Genomic DNA, 19,394 nt, shown 5'->3' with positions numbered 1-19,394 from the left:
TATCTAAAGACACAAGGAGCAACCTTCTGCACACTCACCGCTTCAACTACAGCAGAACGTGATGCACTGAAAATAGATGGCTTAGCACATCACTAATTGACCAAATTCCATGTAGACATGTGTATACACACCTTGGGGAGCAGAAGAACAATCCAGGTACTGATAACGCCCACAGGGGTCTCCATAATATTCTCCCACTTGCCCCCACTGTTGCGATGAGAAGAATAACACCACACACCACATGTGTTCCAAATAAATAAGTATACAATAGATGGGACGGCTAGGAGGCACCTGCTTTCAAAGCAGCTGCAATCAACTGACAAAAACTCCTGAAAATTCAAACTCCCCTAACAGCATTCCAATTCCATGAACACACTCTCACACATTCCAACTTCCTAACATTCCATGCATCTTTTGTTGACATTCTAACATTTCACTCACTAGGATTACTGACTACTTCTCAGTTTACTACAGAACTGTTCAAATTAATTTGCTGTAGGGACTAAATAAATGGGTACTGTGTCGGGGGCAACTGTCCGTTTGACCCACTTAAACAAAATGCTGAATGCATATAATGGCTCCTCCTTCGAGCGGCTAGCTATATTCCCAGTGCCATCAAAAACCCATTATCTATCTGCCGCTACCCCTTGTACTCTTTTCTCACAGACTTTCTTTGTCCCTTTGTCCTGCACAATCAATCTTGGCATTGATTCCGAGCCCTCTGATTCACAGTGAGCAGATGCAGCCAGACTGTGAGTTTAGAGCTTTTTAACTGTTCTTTTTTTATTTAGTTCAAATTCTTTTGCCAGCTACCATTAACTATTTACATTGCTTAATTTGTAAAAGAATGAGTGCCAGTGCCCAAAGCTCTGCTTAGAAGCCCACGGCTGGTGCTATTGAACGTTAGAGCGCCGAATATCAAAGTAGTGCTGTCTTGATTTCACATCATGCCTCTTTAATTCACTATCAGACATTTTCTTCCCCCTTAGCTCACACTTGCTGGTAACGGCTTTCTCCCTGTGTGGCGGTTTTCCTATCTTTCTCTTCCTCTTTCTATCCCCTTTGTTTGCTTTTCCATCTCTTGCTCTCAGGAAATGTCTGATGAGGAAAAATAAGTGTCGGTCTCCAAAAATGAGTGCTGTTGGCCCTCGACTGGCAACCACCAGGTCAAATTAAGCACCGACTCTATCATTTCTGCAGCATATTCACTATTCTTACTTTTCATTGTCTATACAGCTCATTCAAACTCTTGTCTCATGTCTGGAATGCTATACGCTGCTCTTGTTTGATCTCTTTTTGTCTAATCTCTATTTATTATCTGGTCTACAATATATTCTGGATTTAGTAAATTTGACTGTATTTTTAGCTTCTCTCCACTCAATGTCCTTTCTCCATTCTTGTGTTCTTTTGTGGTCTGAGCCTTTGGGGTTTAAGTGCTTTTGTGGTCTTTTTCTCTTTGGAGAGAATTTTTTTTAATCAGGTACTTTTAATTACCATCACCTTTCATGTTTTTGGCATGCTGTCATTCTGATATCATTCCAAAAGGTATTTCATTTCTATGTTGGGTGTGTCCAACTAATGATATGTTATGACATGACAAAAACTAAAAACAATAACATGTTTATTCACAGGAGTTGCTTAGATATATAATTTTCAAGAACTGAAAAATGAGAATTTTGTCTCTGTGATACAAAGGAAGGATGAAAAAATGTGGGAATATCTTAGTTTGGTGAGCGACAAGATTGTTGATGGATCGTAAGAGGTGGCTCTTTCTTCCTGCTGTATTGATACTGTATTCCACAACATTTTGGTCAAGTAGCTCTGGAACAGTGACATTAGCAGCAAAGTAGTGCATTGGTTGACTTCATTTCTGCAGGAACGCATTTATCAGGGTAACAAAAACTATTTCAGTTGTAGATTTGCTCTCTGCAGCAAAGACTGGACAAGCCTCGTCACTGAGTCCAACACTTTTTAATGTCTGCGTCAGCCCTATGGCCGAGGTCATTGAGCAATATGGTTTTACCATTATTTCATACGCCGATGACACACAACTCGTCATCACTTTGTCCCACAACAGCGAGCGCATGGCCTCTTCCCTCCATGCGTGTCTGTCAGATGTCACCACTTGGCTAGACCTTAAGTGTTTGAACCTGAATGCATAGAAGACTGAGGTTTTGGTACTGGGCAAGCATCTCAACATCTGGTTCAATGCTTGGTGGACAGATAGTCTTGGTCCTTCTCCCAAGCCCAAGGCTAAGAACCTGGGCATCTGGTTTGATGAGAAGCTTTCCTTTGAATCCCAGATCAATGCACTTGCAGGAAAGTGTTTCAAGGTGGTGAGATCTTTGAAAAAGATTTTTACCTCCTGCCTGATTCCACCCAGAAAATAGTAGTCGACACTCTTTTTATATCCAGATTAGACCACTGTAATGTTCTTTACCTTGGTGTTACCCAATCGTGATTATATAGGCTTCAATGGGTGCAAAATGCGGCAGCTCAGACACTGCTTGGACTCATGAGATGAGCCTCTATTAGCAGTGCATTGAAGAAATTGCACTGGCTGCTGATGAAGCAGAGAATCACCTCTAAGGCTCTTTGTTAATACTGCAAGGTTCTTTCCTGCCAAATCCCTGCCTATTTACAATCTATGGTCACTCCCTATGCTCCAGGTAGAAATCTTAGGTCGGCTGCTGCCAAACTGGCCTCCAATTTTAAAAAGTCAGAATTGGAGGTTGTGCTTTTAGTCAACTAAGACTGCTAAAATTTGGAACTCATTACCTTCGGAACTTCAGCTAGGCCCCTCGATTTTCAGAAATAAATTAAAAACTTGGCTTTTTGGATTCAGTTAAACGTTTCTAGTTTGTGTGCAACTCTTCTTTCATAATCAGCCTCAAGGCGCTTAGACACTTCGTTAGAAGTAGCCATTCACTTTACAAGTGGCATTATTATTATTATTATTACTATTATTATTATAGAAGCCTTGATGACATTGCACTATGGCGAAACAGCATGCTATCTAAATGTTTGACCCTCGAGGCAAGGTATGGCTGCAAGCTGTAAGTGTTGGCTTTGAAGTCATCAGCACTGTTAGCTGATCTGGTCAAAAGCTGCACTGAATCAATGCCCCATGGGCACAATGCTCATCTAATAATTCGAACATCTTTACATTATGATAACATTGCATTTGATTCAAACGTTAAAAGGAATGTCTCATTATGACTTAGAATATAGGGTATACAAAGGTTAACACACACTTTTACATGTCATGTGAGTTTTTTTGTTTCTTTTTCTCCTTCGCTTGGTATCTTACATTTTTTAGGTGTGGGTTTTGACAGCACAAATGGACCTATTGCTAACTTTATACACAGAGTGGGGTGTGGGTCCGTCTCAATGAACTATTTGCTTTCTTCTATCAGCCTCACTGGCTTGAGACATTGCCAGTGGAGCATTTATCTGTCAACTGTTTGGATGTGTCCTTCTGCAGCTACTTGTGTTGTTGCATTGAACTGGATGAGGGTTTCTTTGCAACTATAGCCCTCTCTGCTGGCTCCTCCAGTTCTATTGCCAATGCTTGTGTTACTAGCATGGTGATTTTCATTATTTGGTTTTTGTATTACATCAAGTAATGCTTTCTCTCTTATAACTTGTTTTTTATTTTGTTTTCATCTTCTTTTGCAAAAGCTCTGTTCTTTTGGGTAGGACCGCACGAATTCAGAATTAATGCCTTACCCTAAATTTAGTAGCTTAGAAAGAAGAACAATTGGCATAAGCAATTAAATCATGATGACAAAATAATGATTAGACTCAAAAAGCTTTAGCTGGCCTTTAAAGAGGGAAAGTCCACGTGATGATTTTAAATCTCACTATGTGGCGACTACTTTGGTGCGGCCTTTAAGGCCACGAAAGGCAAAGGAATTGTTCTGTCTTCAGTGGGCTTTAAGATTAAGATAATGCAGAGGTGATGACAGGTTTCTTAATTATTGTTTGTAGATATGTTTGCCTTTAATTAAACCATTAAATACAATAGGGGAGGTTCTGGTCTGGCCGGGCACATTCAAAGCAGGTCAGCGATCAAAAGAAGGGTTGAGTATACTGAGTGACTCCACAGCAAGAGAGAAGCTGCAGAAAATCTCACTATGAACCCCAGCCCAAGCCCAAACTGCTGCTTACAATCTTAAAACGATATTCCCTCAAAACCTGGTGAAAACCTTTCCTCTATTTAGTATACTGGCTGGTAAGAATTTTGGATATTGTATATTGAATTTTACGGTCGACCCGTCTGTTGCACTGATTGGAGGGCCTATCCCTTCTCACCGGCCAAACAGCTTTAGTGGTGGCTGCTGCCTATCTAAAGTGGTAGGGCAGCTGCGAGGCGGGGCGTGAGAGGGAATGGGGGAAAGGTTGGTGAATAAAACAAAAATTAAAAAACATACCTACTGCTCTGCTCCCGCTGACAATGTTGTCTGCCTCGTTGATCCTCTCGTCCAGCCCGGAAGTGGAGGGGCCTCAAAGCATAGGGTACCCACCCAATCCAGACAATGCTCTTCAGCAGGATTGGTCTGAGTGGCCTGGGAGCCTGATGCTTTTGTCCAATCCGGCTGCGCAACACAGCTGGCCTAAGATGGCCGGCCAAACTGACATGCACACTTATAAGTGCACACTATTCCTCCTCTCTGCCATGCCTAGCCTGGTCCTGCCCTATACTCATTTCCTGGCTCAGAGAACGATAAATGTAATGATAATAACATTGTGTTATTATCATTTTATTTATCATCTGCTGGCTCTGGGCAGTGGGGCGATGCTCCTTCACCATTTTGGAGGAGCCGCCCCTGAACAGCTTCCAAATTAGCTCTGCACAATACAACCCGTTTCACGTAGGCCTACTGTTTGTGTGATTCTCTCACCATCCGTTCATAAAGGGTAAACAGCAGTTTTGCTTGGGGAACAGTGAGAGATTCCACAACCAATAACACAGGTTTTCGATCATACATCTGTCACTTTGCGGCACTTCTAATAGGAAGGCATTGCTGTTTAAAGGCTTCACAACTACAAGTGTATGTTGGGCCTGGTGTCAGCCATGTATAAACTCCCTACAGCCCCTGAGTTTGAATCAAAATGGAAGCATGTGCAGATGTGGGAGAGGACTTTGGTTGTAGAAAATGCCCTTTTCCCATCCGCCGAAGGTTGACGGCAATTTTGCTGTTTTCCCTGTCCTTAGGTTGCTGTTCCGGCATCTCCCTCTCATGGATCGCAAACCTGAGGTATATAGGAAAATTCCCAGCAAACCAAGAGTTCTTCATTCTGGGCATTGAGGAATACCAGGAACAAGGAATTCTTGTGCTGCCTGGCACTCTCAGGGGGTAGTTGTCTGTTCCAAAAAGATAAGGCGGTGCAAAAAATAGGAACATTTACATAGAAAGCTGAGAAACCCATCCCTTGATACCTTAACTAGCAATGCAGTCGTTGTCTGCATCATTCCCTGCCAAATGAACTTCTTTTTTAATTTCTGAAATTGTTATTGGAGAAATGTGGAAAGAATAGTACAAAAGGATGTAAATGATAATACATTCCAACAAATGTATATGTAGTACACCTATCAGGTAAGATTACCTTGTCTGTAGCATTAGGAGTAGAAATGCAACAAATCAAGAAGGAAGCCTATCCAAACAAGTGCACAAACCAGGTCAAGGGAAATGACAGTAAAGCAACCTAAGGACAGGGAAAACAAAAGAAAGAGAAGGAAAAAGGGTGTGGAATGCCATCACCAGTACCAATGAAAACAAATGGAGAAGCACGTAATGGTAGCTTCCAGTGCCATCATTTATGAATGGTCAATTTTGTCTAGATAAAGATCTACTTGGAACTATAAGAGAGGTGATGCATTGCTGCTAAACGTGTCATGTAGAATATTGTTCAAACTCCTAACAAAGCATACCCAAGCCCACCAAGTGTGTTGTGATATGTTGTTATGGTTTTTCCAATTAGCTAAAATAGTTTTGATCCCAATGGTAAATAAAAGGTCCAAGAGATATTTGTCCTATGTGTTCATAGTTTGGGTGAATGTGCTAACAAATGGATTTACAGAGACAATGGCATGGTCTAGCGTGAGTTCTATGTTGAATATTTTATTCAAAGTCTCTTCAATATGTGCCCAAAAATGTTTGATATGTTGACAGTAAAAGATTAGAAGATCTAAATAACCTTGCAAAACACCACAATGCCAACATAAGTCGGCTCAACCAGTCCCGATTTATGTAGTCACGTAGGGATCCAGAAGGACCTATGTATGATCCAATATTCACACTGATATAGAAGGGGAGACATTTTATATCTACAGAGTGAATCCCAGATTTTGTCCCATGTAAAGAGTGATAGGCGGGAGATATGCATGCGGAAGCAGGATTCCATCCATTTATATTGCAGAGGTTTGTATATACTGGACACCATGTGAGGTTTATTCATTAGAGACTCAAGAAATATAAGGCAGTCTGCTGGGTGAGTATAGAAGAGTTTCCTCAGGGCAGCTTTTAATTTTAAAAAATTGTAGAAGTCATAAGGTTTTAGTTAGAATATCTTGGATAGCATAGTGAAAGAGAGATCTTGGCTTTTCGCCAAGATCTTTAATATAAAGAATGCCAAGGGCAGCCCACTCTTCCCAGAAGGGTGTAGCAAACTCCAAAGGAGATCTCTGTATTTTGTGTTTAAAGCAGGAATCTGAAGTCTTGATAGCAAACAGTGTGTCTTTATCAATCGTCAAGGACACAGGCGATTCCTCCACTAAGGTGGAGGAGCATCGCCTCACTGCTACAAAGCAGTGAAAGAAAGAACAAATTGTATTTGTTCCTGCTGCGCAGTTTTGCAGGGCGGGCGAGGCTACTCTTCTCTTAGAGCAGGAGAGGAGTGGTTTGACCACTCCTAGTACACAATGACTGACCGGCCCCCTCGGGCCAGTCGAACAGTCATGCACACTTTGCATGTTCTCCATGCAGGCTGCATTACAGCCTGTGTGGAGAACATGCCCAGGCCCCCATTACTTGGGTGAGTTCTGATCCACGGCACTCAGACCAATCGATGTGGGAGAGAGCAGGAGAGCGGTGAGGAAGTACTTTTTTTCTTTCTTTGTTTCTTTTTTCTTTTTACATTCCATCCCCCCGCCCCCATGGCCCAACCCCTTCCACCCCGATCCATGCCAGCCACTACTGGTAAAGTAGTGAGGAATTTTTATTTGTTTAACCACAAGAAGACTTATCAGGGAGGGGATTAATTAGATCAGCTTCAATGTTAATCCGGGTAGAATTAGAAGGAGAGTCAGGGTTTAGCAACCAAATGACTTGTCTAGCCAGGAAGGCGGCTTGGTAGAGGGTAACATTTGGGCAGCCCATTCCTCCTTTAAACTTATTGTGAGGTAGGCAATGCAATGAGATTCTTGCATGTTTATGGTGCCAAAGAAAGGAAGTAATTATTAGGTTAACAGATTCGTGGAATAAATTGAAAAGTTTCATAGGAAACATACTAAGAATGAAATTCATTTGTGGGATGAACATTATCTTGATCATCTCCACACATCCCCAAAGTTGATATATTTGGGCAACCATGCATCCTCAAACCGTTTCAGTTTTGTTAACAGGGTGTCCTCAATAGGTATTCTAGTTTCCTCAATCGTGTGCATAAATTCTGTATCTAGGTGTTTTAATTTAGAGGGTTGCCAATTTAGATTAGATTCCATTGCAATATTCAGGAGCCAGAGCATGTTGAGTGGGAACATTTCATTGTTTTCTCTAGTTAGATGGTAACTTGAAAGTGCTGGATATTGAGTGATTGTAGGAAGGATTTCAGGAACCGCTGTGTTTGCCTCAGTAGAAATAAATCAACATATCATCTGTATATACAGCCAGTTTCGAGGCCCAAAGGGAATGCCGTTTGTTATTGTTGGCTCTTATAGCATTAAGTAATGGTTCTATCGCAAAAAGGAACAGTAAAGGGGACAGGGGACATCCCTGCCGAGAGCCCTGTGCAAGAAGGAATTCTTTAAATAGCTGACCATTCATTTTTATGCAGGCTGAGGGTTTAAAGTAAAGGGACAGTGCCATACGTCGAAACATTTCCCCTAAGTTACATTTTTAGAGCACTGCTTTAAGGAAAGGCCACAATACCTTATTGAACCTCCTCTCTGCGTCTAGGGCCATGGCCACTGACGGTGAGGGGGCTCAATGTAGCTTTTTCCAAGGCATGGCAAAAGGTGTGGTTGTTATTGCCGCAAGTCTCCCCTTGACAAATCCCGTTAGAGAGGGGTCTATTAGAAAAGGAAGGGTTTTCTGTGATCTCAGTGCCAGTATTTTGGCATAAATTTTGTAATCCGCATTGAGTAGAGATAATGAGCTAAAATCTTCCTTCCTTGGGGATCACTACAATGTGTGCTTCTGAGTTTGCACCCATTAGTGCTCCTGATGATTCAAATTTATCAAAGAGGTCCATAAGGTGTAGTAATAGAATATCTTGATAGCATTTATAAAAAGAGGCTGGGAAACCATCCGGTCCACGAGCCATTTTTGGTCTACAGGCTTTGATCGCCAATATAATCTCTTCCTTCTCGATCTTCTTGGTAAAATCAGTTATTTTTGCCTATAAGTGAGGTAAGGAAAACCTCACTAAATATATTTGCCACCTTACAAAGCTACCTGTAGTTTTGTCATGGTCAGTGTTGTATAAATCAGAGTAGAAAGTGTAAAAGGACTCTAAACTCTTGTCTTGATCAACCTGGAGGTTGCCCTGCTTATCTCTGATGGCTGAAATATGGGTTGTGTTATCAGACTTTTTTGGCATTGAAGCAAGTAGTTTGCATACTTTGCTACATTCTGTGGTGTTTCTAGCTTTTATTTGATTGGATTTTATTAAATTCATACTAAGGTGGTTTTATTCGATCAGTGATGGTGTGGTTCATTGATGGATATCTTTCAGTTTCCATTCTTCTTTTCCTGATACTCAGAACTTCAATCTCATGTTCAGATTTTTATTTTTGCTAACGTAATGTTCAGTATTTCCCCTCTAATGCTTGCTTTCATTGTGTCCCAAATCATTTCAGCTGACATATCAGGAGTTTTATTTATTTTAAATAATTGAATAATGGACTGCGATAGATGCTCCTAGGAAGAAGGGTCATCTTAAATTGTATCATTCATTCTCTATGATGTATTTTTGGACCTTGGTTTAGAAACCAGACTGACGCAGGCATGGTCAGTCAGGACAATAGGTTCAATGGTGGAGCTGGAAGCCGAATGGACCAGATTTTTACTAGCTAAGAGGTAGTCTATTCTAGACATGGTATTGTGAGGATAGGAGTAGAAAATTAAATTGCTTCCTGATGGGTGATGCAGTCTCCGAATATCAGTTAAACCAAACTTGTCACATAATTTGAGCATTTGTAAATGACAGCTATTCGATCTATAAGGACAGAGAACTAATCTATCCAACTTTGTGTCATTAGGAAGATTAAAGTCCCCACCCAAAATACTATTATTATCATTAGTTAATTTGCTTAATTTATGGTATAGTGTGGTCCAGAAAGAGGGGTCATAGGCAGTGGGGTCATAAATGTTGACCACAAAAAAGTACTACGATCTTTAATAATTTTTGTGATAAACCACCTGCCATCATCATTTTGGATCACGGAGTCAACAGTGCAGTTTGTGTTTTATTATATGAGGGTGAACACTAAATTTTTCTTATCTTTCACAGCTGAGCAAACATAACTATGAATCCAGGAGTGGTGCATACTGTATCTCCTACCTTATTTTCTTCAAGGAGGATAATGTCGCCTTTTAACTTATGAAAATAATCTACAACATTTTTACGCTTTATCAGGTGGCTGAGCATTTTAGCACTGAGACATAGAACCTTCAGTGTCATGGTCGACATCGGGGGGATAAAGCAAAACTTTCTTAAAGCACATACTATAGGAAGCGGGTGAAGAGAAATGTTCAGAAAGAGGTTCCCAACAGAATTTCTGGTTTGAAGACCTACCTAAACATGGTGGAAGGCTTGCATCATCAGGAGTAAATCACTAAGACAGCATAAAAAAATGGAAAAATAGATATCAGGGTAACGAAAAAAGGAGAAGAGAAAGAGGTATTGAATGAGTAAACCATGTAGCCAGCAGGGCATAGGTTCAGAAAACGCTTTCCCTCTAAAATCCACCCCAAACTCTCCCATCATACTTAACAACAAGGAAAGGAGCCTTTTGGGCCTCGACAGGGCACCTAGACAGAGAGCAAGGAGCACACTTGTACAGAGAGCAACAATGAAGACTGCATAGGCCCACATAAATATAGTGTGCGTATACTTAGTGAACCCCATACAGTAGGTATATTAATAAGGTAACTGTGAGATATGTAAGTTGAGAGCAAGTACTAATTACCTAAGTTGTAAAACAAATATGATCAAGAACCACGGTGAACATAGTCATTCAAAAAGCAAAAAGTAACCGTAAAAATCTATCAGAAGGTTATATACCAGCATCTCAGGGAACAAAGTTGTGTACAGTAATGCAAAACTGTATTAAAAAAATGAAAACTTTTACTTTTAGTTGTACCCAGAGCAACTTTTCTTTGGTAGGAGAATTGCACCAAGTAATGCAAAACATTGCAAACACAAATGGGCAAAGATGAGACAAGTTCTATGTAGTGTCACACAATATGATATATCTAATGATGCACATCAATTTTTTTTTTTTACTTGAGGGCTCTAGTAACTTACATCAATAGACCACGCTCGGTTCACATTAAGAGATAAGTGTACAGAACAAGAAAACATAATGTAAAATCACATCATAGGTAAATACCCATATGTCTATGCACCGGGACAGATATGGTGTGGTTTATCATAAAGTTCAGGCATAGTGGGTCATTTGTGAGTCCAGCAAGGTTTTAAAAACTGTCTATAGGTTCTTAGAGTCTTCGTAGAAGTAGTGTGACACTCATGTGATATGTCAGTTATTTCCGGGCCAACAAAGCAGAAAAAGATGTTCAAAGATCTAATAGATGCCCTGAGGGCCATTAATTGCTTTCTTCGAGTTGCCGTAGGTTTAGTGTAGTCCTGTGAGATCCCAATTTTGTGACTGTTCCAGACCAGAGTATTGACCCTCCTCATTCTCTCTGTATAGATTCTACATGTTAATATCTCAGAGGTCTAAAGATGAGGGGTCTTGGTTTCATGATGGGTAGGTGTTTCTCGATGAGATTCTATGTGCTCTCTCAATCTCAGAATCCTATTGGAAAGAGATCTCCAACACTTGAGGGATCCAGTTTTCTAGAAAAACTACACATGACTGGGCCTCTGCCACTGCTTTCTGAGGCAGGCCAAAAATTCTCTAATTACCTCTCCTCTGTCTTCCAATTTAGTTTTCAATAGTTCCAGCAACTTTAGCTTACATGACATAAATGTAGTTTTTACATCAGTACGTTCTGACATTACTAATCCTTGACTCTGACTCTTCAAGTCTCTCTGTCAATGCCTCAACATCTTACCTCAAAAAACAGATATTTCAATTTGTAGGCAATCTGTATTCACTTTTGAACTCCGCGAAATACTGTGTTACAAGTTGAGACGTTGTAGATTGATGTTCGTTGTACTAGGAGTATCCTATTTCCCCTTAATAAGGTAATCTGGCTGAGGAATATCTTGTTTGGAGCATTTCGGCCCACTTTTTTGGTCTCTCTGCTCCTTAGCTCCTTTTTGATCTTTGTGGTCTTTGTCCTTGGAGTCTGCCGTCGATACAATACTGTGAGCCGAGTGGTAGAGCTATAACTGAGTAGAGGGAAATTAGCAATACAGCTCTAGACACTAGAGATGTATACTCCCCAGGTGCATATGAGCCAAAGAGGAGGTATACATTAATTCCAAAAGTAAGGAGAGTAAAGTGTTGCCAAAAGGTAATTCATGATATATTGAACATTGAGTCTAATATGGCTGCAATGTGTTGAAAACCAGGAGAGATTAGAAACAGAGATCCGATTGGTGTAATCAGATGTCATTAACAGTTGCATTAGTGCTGAGAGTGCCTATAAAACACTCCAGAAGTTATTCATGCAATGGGAAGCTGCAGTGTGATGCAACCAAAATAAAACAAGGCTCACCTCAGGAGGAGCTGAGAGATGTGTGTGTTGAGTCACAGGTAATCTGCACAGTGTGGTTAATTGGCTGTGACAGTGTGGAGCTAATGAGGACTAAACAAGAGAGCTATTATGATTGCTGGGCAATGCCACTCTGGGTGCTGAGGTGGTTCGTCATGCGCTGCACCACTCTGTGAGTCTCCGCATGATGAGCAGAAGAAACCAGCAATCGTTGACAGAGTCCTCAGTTGGCACCAGTAAGTGTTTTTCTCTGTTCCTTTGGTGCTTCAGGGATTCATGATTGGAGTCTTTGTGACATTCTTGACCTTCAGTCACACAGCACTAGTTTAATTTCTATTTCAGATAGGCCTGTAGTGAAGCTCCTCTCTCAGACGGCCATTCGCATTGGGCGTTGACCATGCCTCCCCTGCCAAATGAACTTCTAAATGTTCCTCTGTGATTTTTCAAAAACTTTCTTCTCATTCCTTATTGGGAGGATTAAAATACATAGAGAAAAATGATAGACATTAGTGATTTTGTAACAGCTGATATGTTGTCCGATGATGGGACAAATGATTTCTGCCATCAGGTCAGGTCTGACCTGAGGTCCTGCAGAATTTTGGGTATGTTGTCCCTCCCCCCCCCCCCCCCCCCCCCCCCATCTCAGGATCTTATAAATGTCTCAGGACTTAAATGATTTTCCCAATGTTCGAAAGGAGACTGCCCACATTTAGCTGACAGATCCTCATCCTTGAGGTTCATTGCTCTTGTTCCCATTGACCTTAAAGCACGATGCAGCACAGTTGGCCAAAGCATCTCCATCAGGGCCCGAAGAGATGTATCCAAGTAGATGAGGGGCAATAGAATATCATCTGTGAACGACAAGATGATATTGGTTCTGTCCCAAATTGTAGTGTCCCATATCCATGTATGGAATAGTATGCATGGGTGATTAAGATTGGTACCTGGAATGTGAGAGAAATACACACCCCATCACGCAGATATCTCATTTACTCTTATCTTAAGCGTCACCGAATACAAATAGCTCTCCTGCAGGAGATGCAGGGGAAAAATCTATGCCACGGGCTACTCGTCGTTTGCCCGAGGGGTCCTAATATGGGTCAGGCCAGGAGTCCCTTTTAAGGTAACAGATTCATTAATAGATGTGGAGGGTAGATATGTCATAGTTAATGGCATATTGGATGGTAGACAGATAGTTATTGCCTCGCTTTACGCGCCCAACTCAGAACAGGGGGCTTTCTTTGATAATCTTTCCTATTAGCACCCTGACATGATGTTCCAATGATACAGGGAGGTTACTACAATAGTGTTCTAGATGTCTCACTGGATCGCTCGTTCCCCCCTCTTGCAGGGACAAGCACACATGTTGCCATGAAGGCTCTGTCCAATTGGACGGCACAATGGCACTTAACTGATGTATGGCGCCACAGAAATCCCTTTGACAAACAATATTCCTATTATTCAGGAGCGCACGATTTGTATGTGCACCTTGACCGGTTTCTACTGACTGGTGACTTGCTCCTGAGCATACCCACGGCTTATTATCTGGGGCGGACGCACTCAGACCACAACCCTCATGTGTTGGAACTAGCATGGGAGCATGTAAGGGCACCAATCCCCCACTGGCGGCTGCAACCAGACATCCTACTTGACGCACCGTTCCGTAATTTTCTACCCACTACCATTACGCAGCACTTTGATGAAAATGCAGACACAGCTTCTACACCGCAGTTATAATGAGATGCTTTTAAGGTCATACGGGGGCACTGTATAGGTGCACAAGCTGGGATGCGTACACAATTAGAGACAGAGCTCATTGCCGCAGAAAATGGGCTGGAGCTGGGTGAGCGTGAATCCGTGAAAGGTCAAACGGAGCTCTCAATACAAAAGCGAGAGGAACATGCTAGATTGATAGAACGGGCTACGATGCTTAAATTATGCAGCAGACTCGGCGCAAACACATCAAAGAGGGGATAAGGCTGGTAGATTGCTATCCTGGTTGGTCTGCCAAGACATAGTGATCTCGCCGATACCATCCGTATGCACTTCCCAGGGCACTACAGTCTACATACAGAGAGAGATACATGCTGCATTTACGGCCCACTACGCCCAACTATATAAATCTCAGCTCCAAACTACATCTGATAATATTCAGTCCTACCTCACTGATCTGACATTGCCACAGCTAACACCAGAGCAAACGGCGGAACTTAATGACCCTATATCACCAGAGGAAGTCAGGGACAGCATTTTCTCTCTATCAAATTGCCAGGCCCAGACGGCATACCGGCCGAATTATATAAGGCCAACTCACACGTATTGATACCACAATTAATAAAAACATATAAAGTGGCCATTGAAGACTCAGCCTTAGCAGATACGCAAAATGAGGCAACATTGGTATCACTCCTCAAACCCGGTAGAGACCCAGAATCCCTTGGCTTGTATCGTCCATTAGCTTTATTATACTGATTATAAAGTATTAGCTTTATTATACTGATTATAAAGTATTTGCATCCCTCCTGGGTAAGCGCCTGGCCCCTTTGGTGAGAACAATGATACATCCTGACCAGAATGGCTTTGTTCCCACTAGGAACACATCCCTCAATATCCGTCGGCTTTTCAGAATTCAGAAATACGCCTTAAACAGGTGGCCTCGCTCTGGTTGTCTGGTGCTTGATTTAGAGAAGGCCTTTGACTCCCTAGAGTGGCCCTACCTCACAGCAGTCTTATGCAAATACGACTTGGGAGATCAATATATGCGGATGACCCAGCTGCTTTACCAGCGCCCCACCGCTCAAGTCCACACAGGAAAGCTTATCACTTTTTTTTTTTTCTTTTTTATTGCAGAGTATCATGACACAGATATCATTCATCACAATGAGAAAAAAAATCACAGAAAAAGAAAAAGAAATACAAGCACTTAACCATAATTTTCATCAACTACATCATCTGTATCATAGCTCTTATTTTAGCAATATTAACCCCCAACCCCACCCTGAACCCACCCAAACCACCCTTGAGGGCTGAGGACTGGAGACAAGAGAAAGAGAAAAATGAATGAGTGGTTAACTTCATGTCAGGCACTGTCTTATCCACCAGTTTCTGGGCCGCCCGCCAACGTAGCCCCCCGTCTGCCACCAACACAGCAGGTGAGTCTCTCCCGCATCAATTGATATGATTGTGAATGGTCAAGCGGTTATGCTGCCTGTGCTGTGCGAGTTGTGAGTGAGTGACATCTTGAGCAGGGCGGACGGCGGAGGCAGTGTGGAGCGAGGTTGCCTGCCTCTGATCACCGAGTTGTGGGCCCATCTTTGAGCTGTCGGGAGGCTTGCGAAGACGACTTTCAGGCACAGCAGCTCTGTGTACAAGCTGAGGCCTCTCGCCTGCTAGCCCGGCAGTTCTTCTCTTACTGAAAACAGTGGCTGCAAGACGGGGTTCTCACTCTCTTTCCTCTCCTTTCTTTTATTTGCTTCCCAGTGAAATGGATCCAAAAAAGAAAATCACTTTTGCTGGGAAATCAATGACGTACTTTTCTGACATTTAATTCCAAAGTGCTGCATCGGGAATAAAAGTTTAAAAATATGAAAAAGAAATGACTAAATAAAGTAAGACAGAGTGGTAGCAAACTGGCCAGACTGATTTTATTCACACCCAAACACATTAGCGCCACTTTTACAGAGTTTACCAGTCAAGCACTATTTTTGTTGTCTTTTGGCTTTGTTTTCCCTGGGCTTGGAACTAGTGCACCAATCCTGGAGGTACTGCAATGTGAGGATTGAAAAACAAAATTTGTACTGCTGCTCTGCATCTAGGGATGTTGTCTTTGTTTACCATACTGCTTACGTTTTGTAAGGATATAAGCAATGGCCATTGAAATGGGTCCATTCAGGGCCCTGTTGTCATGTCCTTAACTTTTCAGGCAAAAGAACTCACTGATTTCTGAACAGTGAGTGTAAAAGCGTTAAGGTAACCATGTTGTTCCTGCTTGCATTTCACATGGTTTGCAAAATTTTGCATTCCCTATGATTGTTTGCTTTTTCCAGGATGCTGTCACTTTTTTCTTGTAGGCCACACATTGCGCTTGCCCAGTGTGTAATTTAAATTGAGCCGCATCCAGGTGTTTATAGCTGGCAACAATTGGGTTGTAGTTGAAGGCAGTCTGAGTTTTTCCTCAGTGGGGCAGTATGGTGTTCAGTGGGGGAGAGGATGTGGCACAATGGCCAGAGCTGCTGAATTTGGAACCGGGGAACCAGGTTCAGCCTTAATAACCAGTCCACCAGACCACTCTCCTGAGAGAGCACTAGCTCATGCTAGATCTTAGAAGGTTTCGCAAGACATTAGAAGCCCCGGTGTCGTAGCACCAGCAGGTGGACCCTAGCATGACAAGTGTAGGTTATCCTTCAAGGCTTGTCCACCACTATTCATACAGAAGTTCACCTCCAGTCTTGCAGGTAGGCCTATGAAGCAGCACACCCTAGAACAACAGTGACCCTGTCACTGAGATTACAGGACCCTTGAGAAGGGCCAGCTCTAGGGCGGTGCAATCGGTGTGACCGCACCAGGTGCTGACTTTAGGTGGAGGCATCATTTTTGCAAGTATATTATGGTTTTAAAAGCGCTTGCTGCCTCCTTCCTGGCCTCCAGCAATTTTCGGGAACAATAAAAATGTCATGATGTCTCTGGTGATTAATGTTCTTCCTAGAGAGAGATCGGAATTTTGTCTAATGGAAGATCTGGCTCATGGAAAGGTAGCTCAGAGGGTTAATGTACCTGCTGCAAAGAACATGTACCATGCAGATCACAAAGTGCACATAATGTAAATAGGCGAGTGGGCTACTGCTTTTGTCAGAGAGATCCTTTTGTTACTTGCAGTTTATAAGTTAAAATCCTAACATAGAACAGTGAGCTATTAACTGTCATCTACTCCGCAGCAACACAAGTCAAATTTTTTATTAACTTTTGATACGTTTGAGCTACAAACAATTTATTAGTTTAAATGGTCAGATCATGCTGCAGATCTTGCATTATGAGGCAAATATGGCAGAGCCATTATTATTTAGAAAACATTTGCAAACTAGGATTTTTAGCCATTCATGTTTAAACTGCTGTTTTGGAAAAGGGAGAAGTGCTGATGACAGAAACTCCATGGCTCGGAGACAAATGGCTTGTGCTTCCACATTTTATCGTATTTGGGGACATTCTGTGATTAGAAGCATATCCCACTTTGTGAATACATTTTACTGTCAATAACTCCTTATAACCTTAAATAATCATGTGTATCCATTGGTTGATAAAACTGGGCAGTGAAACCAAACAAATACAAAAAATTGGCATGTTTGCGCATTCTGGTTACACCTCTGGCTCCGCCCAGTGATCCAATCCTTGGGTTATTCCCACCCTCTGATTCTCCGCCCACAGTTCCCCTACTTTTTTCCCCCCACTTCGACCACTGATATATCATGTTGCTGGATAGTGGGAACACCACACCAGCACAAAGTACCATACCTATGATATTATAAATTCCAATAAACTGTTGACTAGCAGGTAGCCCACTGTACAACCTGATTAATGAGTCATTATCACACTGTTGTTGACAGGCACATTTTGTAAATATAGGACCTACATTTACAAACGTTACTAAGGATTCTGTATGGTCCCGTTATTTGCCAACTGTGTCCACTGGCGAACTCGGAGCGGAGGAGGTCCATGCGGTAAGTCGTGAGGGGGTGACACCATGAGTTACCCGCACCGGGTGACACCAAACCTAGTGACGCCACTGAGTGGTATTGCAACTGTTAGTCGCATGAATAAAATGTGAACACAATGTCAGTGACTAGGGGCAACAAGAAGTAAACGTAGGTACATGATATAGATTGGTTGTTTTACTTTAATAACACATATGATATAATTGTATCTGCCACACTGTCTCTTAACCCCTTCCATGCGGCGCGAATTCCGCCGCGGTGCTGACCGTTTCTTGCGCGGGCGGGCTCATGACGGAACGGTTCCGTCATGAGCACAGCTCAACCGACGCTCATGACGGAACCGTTCCGTCATGAGCACCGAAGGGGTTAATGTGTTGTACAAGTATCTCTGCAAGAGTGCAAATGACAGTGGTTTTTCTTTTTGCAAATGGGACCAGTGTACTGTTTCATGTTTGCATCAATAAAATTCAATAAAGATATATTTTTTTTAATGGAATAGTATGCATGGAGCTAGGAGTTCCATGGCCAAAGTAAATAATAGAGGGGAGAGGAGAGTGGACACTCTAACCAACAATGTCAGTAGCCAACCTGAAGTAAGAGGAAAAGTCTCTGTTTTCCACCATCTGGCAGTTGGCAAACCAAACCCAGCCATATTCAAAGACAAAATGGTCCCTGAGGCCATGACTCAATAGCGTGCACCTTAGAAATTTCCAACAAACCCATGTGAAAGCTTCTTCTGTATTCAGCAAAAGCAAAACCATTACTGACTTTCATATATACTTTGTGTGCTTTTCGACAAGGTGCACCAGCTTCTGTACATTCTCAAAAGTCTGCCTTAAGCAAATAAACACAGCATTATTGGCGGAGCCAATTCCTTAAAGTCACCTTCATACAGAGTTCCACCTGCATATTTAACAGTGCAATGGACAGGTACAAAGTGCATTTCTCCTGTTCTTCCCTTGCTTGTGGATCAGAGTAATTTCCACCTTAGACATTGTGGGTGTGAAAAAGCTCTCTGATGTAAATGATATAAATAGGTCTATTAGTACAGGTTTATGAATAGGCTCAGAGTCATTTAAAACTCACCCAGGGACCCACCTGGCCAGGCAGTTTGTTCATTTTTGTCCCCCTCGCTGCTGTTTTCACCTCTTCTTGGATGATTATGGCTCTCACAGTTTCCCTTAGGTCCACTGTCACCTCAAGGAATTCCAAAGTTCATAAACACTCTCTACAACTGTCCTCCCCAGACTGTACATAGACCCTGATAACATGACGCCACTAAAACATTTATTATCACAAATGGGTTTGTTGTCAGGTCCCACCAAAATCCCAATATAGGCTGTGTCATCCTCCCTCTGTATTTATTTTATAGGCCAGTAGTAAACAAGTTGTATCCGCTTTCTTATAGAACACCTGTTTCAAAGCCAGTAAGGCTCAGATGTCGGTAACATGCAAGCCATTAGGATAACCTTCAAATGTCATCATTGCACTATAAGCCATAGCTCTGAACTTACTCCCAACATGGCAGCTGCCATCTCCTGTTGTACAAACACCAGAG

General features: G+C 42.1%; 1 protein-coding gene across 1 annotated transcript in view; it reads right to left on the bottom strand.

Moving 5' to 3' along the window:
* Nucleotides 1-19,394, bottom strand: part of LOC146860799 (ras-related and estrogen-regulated growth inhibitor-like) — a 319,363-nt gene that overhangs the window by 174,660 nt on the left and 125,309 nt on the right. The gene's annotated exons all lie outside the window — the stretch shown is intronic.

The sequence above is a fragment of the Triturus cristatus genome, chromosome 3_1 (genome assembly GCF_964204655.1).
Source record: "Triturus cristatus chromosome 3_1, aTriCri1.1, whole genome shotgun sequence".
NCBI classification, from domain to species: domain Eukaryota; kingdom Metazoa; phylum Chordata; class Amphibia; order Caudata; family Salamandridae; genus Triturus; species Triturus cristatus.
Note: the sequence above shows the minus strand (reverse complement) of the source record. Positions and strands in the feature narration are given on the sequence as shown.